This window comes from Mauremys mutica, chromosome 12 (genome assembly GCF_020497125.1).
Source record: "Mauremys mutica isolate MM-2020 ecotype Southern chromosome 12, ASM2049712v1, whole genome shotgun sequence".
Lineage (NCBI taxonomy): Eukaryota > Metazoa > Chordata > Testudines > Geoemydidae > Mauremys > Mauremys mutica.
In genome coordinates this window covers 51,148,174-51,154,173 of record NC_059083.1, presented here as the reverse complement: position 1 = coordinate 51,154,173, position 6,000 = coordinate 51,148,174, and positions in this window count along the sequence as shown.

Below are 6,000 nucleotides of genomic sequence, written 5' to 3'. Positions count from 1 at the left end.
ACATTGTACAGTTTACTCATACCAGCAAACTTGTTGACATATATCCTAATGTGTACATTGCCACTCGTATTCTACTGACAATTCCTGTAACAGTAGCATCAGGAGAACGGAGTTTCTCAAAACTAAAGCTCATTAAAAACTATATCTGCTCTACAAGGAGTCAGGAACACTTGACTGGTCTTGCTATTCTTGCAATCAAACAAGACAACACTTTGGCTTTGTCATACGATGACATTATTACTGATTTTGCAGCCAAAAAAGCCAGAAAGAATGCTTTTAATTAAAAACTAAACCTTGTTTAAATACCTCGTCATATAAATTTCCAATAAAATTTTGACAAATTAAAAAAATTACATTATTTGCATCATTCTGTCAAATCAGAATTTTTTCTATAGTGCTACTTCTTTAGTGCTAGTCCATCAGCACTACAGTGTGCTTAATTAAGTTAAACTGGTTTTAATAACATGCATGTGGCAAGTTTTCCAATAGTGTAAGCTTATGTTTGTGTTGCTAAGAGCAAGACAGGCACAGGGGCACCAGTTTAATAATCCTGCCTAGGGCACCATAAATCCTAAGGACGGCCCTGCAGGCAGCACAGGGAGGAGCCCAGAGCAGGGCACAGAGGTGGCTGTGGGGCTGTTTCAGCTCATATGCACTGTGAGGTCTCGGGGGGCTTGGTGATGCAGGGTTCCCAGAGGCAACGTGGAATAATGGGGTGCCCAGCGCTGGCCCTAGGGGGATGGTTCCCCAACCCCACAGGTCTCACTGCCATGACGTTTCTCCTGAGACTCAGTCTCACTTTCCCCTTTGTTAATTTCTCCCCATCCCCCCTGCTGCTTTTGCCCCTAAATTATTTATATTCAAAAACAGAACCAGAAACAATAGAGTCGCTGAGATGTTGGCCACAGAAAATACTGACTCTAGGACCAGTTCTCCATCCACATCTCACACTCCCCATGAGACCTCCTGTTCTCAGTCATAGCTCTGACCACAGTCCTGCATGTCTGGATGAGTCCCTCCACAGCTGGGATGGGCAAATCCCCTCATGCAGCCCCTCTTCCCCCCGCCCCGCAGCTAGGATGTGGAACTCTGGAAAGTCTGGAGGATGCAGCCACATTAGCATTGGCCTCCCCCTTCCTCAGACACAGTTGGTGGGGACAGAAATTAGGACACTCCAGGTTCATACAGGATTTCATGCAAGACAAATGTCCTGCTTGTATTGGACTTAACTTTACAACCCCTGCAATGAAGTGGACCTGAGTGGATGGCTCCTCATTAGATCAAACACTTTGTATCTTTCCCCATGTTAAATACATCGGAAGTGTTTTTAAACATTGGCCAAGCTAATTGTTTATCATTATCTGTATTTATTATTGCTGCACAATAAAGCCTCTAATCAGCTATAACAAGTGCCCCTGTGAACTAATGGATGACAAAGTGCAGCAACGACTTCTATTGCCCGTTGTGCTGGGACAGCATTGGGGTGGCAGGTTTGTATCATTTTTGGTGGCGCTCAGAATGGGTCCAAGTCCCACCTCCCCCACACCTGCCTTGTAAATTGATCTATATTTTTATTAAATAATGTAAAAATGGACTGGAAATAGTACATGTTTAACAGTTTCCCTCTACCAGCACTCTTGGATCAATAACCCACAAAATCAAATACCGGTACTTTCTAAAATTAAAACCAACTATATCCTCTTCTTTTTTGATGTTCTTCAGGGGGCAGCAAACACTTCATCATTGTTCAGTGGGGGATGGGATGGCCCCGTACCCGGCCTGGGGTAGGAAGTGTTGACTGCGGGTGGGGGTGAGGGGGCTCAGGGTGTCACAACACTCAAACAAACCACAGCTGCTCAGGTCCAGGTGGTGTTGGTTGCTGGGAAAAGGCTGCCATCACATGTGCACCTCCTCCCCTGCTGCTTCCCCTCACTGTAGCCTCAGTGAGGGTGTGGGATGGGGCTGCCCCTTGCCAAGCATGGTACAGGAGTGGTGATTGTGGGTGCGGGGGCAGGGTGTCATGGGTCTGGTACTCACCCAAGCCCCAGCTGCTCAGGTCCAGAGTCCAGGAAGCCCCCTCGACATCAGAGCCAGTGGGTGCGGGGGGGGGGCTGCCATCACATGTGCACCTGCTCCCTCCTCAGCAGGCACAGCGATCACCTCAGACTGCCGCCAGCGATGAACCCTTTGTTGTAGCCAGCAGCAACAGCAGCCAGTGAGGAAGTGCAGTGTGGAGCAGCTGGGCAGCCGCCTTCTGTGGTGGTGGCAGGCAGTGGCAGGGAGATGCTCCAGGGGGTGCCAGGCGGGGCCAGGAGATGCTCCGGGAGAGGTGCATGGAGACAGTAGGCAGGGCCATGGCAAAGACGTGGCCCCGAACATTGGTGGAGCCAGGCCCCCGGGCCCTGAATATTGCTGGATCATGGGCACCACTGGCCCCTATAACTCACCACAACTGCACAGCATATTTATGCAAGTTTTCAGTTGCAGAAGTTTGGTCTGTATTTATTTACTTCTGAACAACACCAAAAGTTAGATTCTGACTGTGTGGAGACATCAGCTATTATAGAAACCACATCATAACATTTACTTTGCTTACTATAGATGGGATAATAACAAAAATGTCATAGAGAAGATCCAAATGATAAGTTTAGCCTGTGTTCTTGCACAGAGGTTGTTAAACCCTGGGAATTGCTGGGAGCAGATTTAATTGGGCTCTATCCAGTACTACAGAAGCGATACCTGTATGTACTGGCAGCTACAGATGATTTTTCAAAATAGGTAGAAGAATTTCCACTTAGAACTATGAAAGCACATGAGGTGGAGAAGAAGACATGTAAAATTATACATCAACATGGCTGTGCAGAGCAGATACTGGCAGATCTAGGTTCTGAATTGAATAATGAGGTAACAGTCTATATTTGGTGTTATCGTCACTAGCTGATCAACTACACAATCATGGTTGTGTGACAGGGGGCTGTTAGCAGCTATAAACTGAGCCCTTTGGAAGCCAGCACCCTGGTCACTGAGCACACCCTGGGCACCAGGTGCAGTTAGAGTAGGAGGGACTGAGCAGTTTGGGTTTGGAAGGGCAGAGGAGATCACTTGCACCTGTAGGGAGCCTGATGAGGTCACTAGCTCAGTGCTGAGAAAGCAGCTGTATAAAAGTCTGAATCAGGGAGCAGGAAGGGGGCTCCTCATAACTGCTGCTATGTTGTGATTTACCATAAAAAGTAATTAAGACACTTGGTGGCAATTCCCTGGCTGACTGGATGCTGCTTAATTCACAAAGATGTCTGCCAGCCAGGGGTTGCAGGAACTGATGGGGGAGCCCATTCATAGTTAGAAATTTAAATTTGAACATTGCCTGCAATCTCTTCATAACACTTCATGCTGTCAATTCTGAGCAGAGGTGAAAGTAAGCTGGTACGGGCCAGTACGGAGGGCCAGTACGGAGGACCAGTAAGAAAAGGAGACTGACTGAGGGAGGGAGAGAGAAGCCTGCTCCCTGCATAAGAATAGTTTAAACTCAGCTGTTCCCTGATGGTTCAGCCCCCAGGGCTAGGTTTCTGGCATCCTTGTTAATTTCACTCACAGTAGCTGGTGGGAGAGGGTTGAGGGGAGGGTGTGTTTGCCATGGCAGGGGCAGGCCTTTTCTGCCCCTGGGATGAGGGGATCTCTCCAATACTAATGTACACAACAAATACAAGCATTTGGCTGCACAGCTTAAATCCAGAGCTAATAAAAGCAGGTGGAAGGGGAAAACTCACTGTCACATTGGTTTCTTGGCTCCTCCCTCCCCCTCCTCCAGCCAGGTTGTAGACAAGGCTCTGCATTCCTCCCCCCGCAGCAGGGGTTCTCCTCTAGGCTCTAGCTTGTAGTAGGGACACTGGCTGAGATGCCTGCTGCTGCTGCCTGCAAAAGAACAGTTTAAACTCAGCTGTTCCCTGTGCAGTTCAGTGCCCAGAGTTAGGAGCCGTTTCTGGCATCCTTGTTAATTTCACTCCCAGTTGTTGTTGGGTGTGTGTGCCCATGGCAAGGGCAGTTCTTTTCTGCCCCCGGGATGAGGGGATCTCCTAAACACAATCAAAATCAGGAACCATTTCCAAGTTCAAATCTATCCCATTCCCTCCCCAGCAGAGGATCATGGTTGTGATGTCCAAACTGCTTGCAGATCCTCTTTGAAATGTTACTGTTAAAAAAAAAAAACACAAAAAACATGGTGGAAAGATGTCATGATTATTAGGGTTTATTTTGGGCAAAGCAATTTTGCTAAAGCAACTAATGATTCATAGGGAAAACAAATAGCCCCCATAGACAAAACCACAAATGATTGGAGGGGAAAACTGAATATTCAGGGAAATTATTGTGCCTCCTTTGAAAGAAATAGTAGTTTTCATTCCAATCCACCCTCTTTCTATATTGATTTAAACACCTGAAATGTCCTTAGGACATCAGGTGCAATCTCAGATCTCTTTTTGTTTGGTCCTGCCTGCAGAGTGCAGAGGCTGAAATTGACAAAGCTTTCTCTAAATATCTTCTATATTTCATGAAGGCTATTTCAGTTGTCCTTCATTCACCCCTGACTTCCCCTCCTCCCACTCCCTCCCTGGCTGGCTGTGGTTTTTGCCTTGGTTACTTACTCCTTGGCAGACCCAGCCCAGCAGCACCTGCTGGCTCTCTGCAGGCAGCAGCCCACAGGGGCCGGTTGCTGGGGTCGCTGCTGGTCGGTGGCAGGCTGCAGCTGCATTGTTTGTGACACATTCAGACACAGACACATACACACAGTCAGAGGTGAAAGTAAGCCGGTCCGGTCCAGCATACCGGCAAGAGCCAGTACGCCGTGCTGGACCGCATCGACTTCCACGGCGGGGATTGAAAGGGATCTGGGCTGCAGGCAGCTCAGAGCCCTTTGAATCCTGCCGCAGCTGGGATTTAAAGGGCTCAGAGCTCCCCAAGACTGTGGGCAGCCCAGAGCCCTTTAAATCCCAGCCGCAGCTGCGGCGGCTGGGCTGGGGCAGATTTAAAGGGCTCGGGGCTTCCCTCAGCAGCAGGAGCTCTGGGCCCTTTAAATGCCTGCCCCAGCCCCGCAAATCTCAGGGTTCCCCCTGGCAGCCAGAGCCCCGAGCCCTTTAATTTGCCCCTGAGCCCCAGGGGGCTCCCAGCCATCTCTGCAGCTGGGAACCCCTGGTTGATTTAAAGGCCTTGGGTCTCCCAGCCACAGCTGGTTCCCCAGGGCCTTTAAATCTTGAGAGGCCACGCCTCTTCCAGATGAGGACACACACCCCTCAGGTCTCCGGCAGTACCGGTAAGTCCTGTAAATTACTCTGAGTGACAACACATTTTTTTGTCTTGTCAGATAATAAAAACCGTGTTGTATGTTACCCTATTTGCCAACATATTTTCCCAGTTAATAAGTAGATTGAATAGGAAACCACAATAATTTCACATAATTCTGTGAGAAATAGGGAAAGGAACACAGATATTACTGAAGGAAATTTTAGGGGAAAATTATTTATTTTTGGATTAACATTTCCCTATGTTAAAAACTAGAAAAAGCAGATAGCTTCAGCAGCCCAAGCCACTTAGACACCAGCAGACTGGCTAAAACCCACAAAAGAATCCATCAAAAGATAATTTTTGGGTATTTATTTTCAAATAATCAAGGTAAGCTTAGGGCACTCGGCCATGAATGGCATATTGTGAATAAATTTTCAAAACTGAATTATTACATTGAAAATGTTTCTAACTGTGATGGAGTAGGGACTGTTTCTGTGGGGGATTGGGGAGCCGGGGAGGACTTTAGGTGATGGACAATACCTGAGCCTGTAACCTGAGCTAGGCAGTGGGGAGTGGAGGTCAACACCTTTGCCCGGGAAGCTAGACAAAGGCAGAGAGCCGAGTGGAGAGGGGTGGGTCCGGTTCGGTTTGGGGCTGGGTGGTGCAGTGCAGGGAATCCCAAGCTGGGAACGAAGCTCCCTGCACCCCTAAAAGGACCAGATT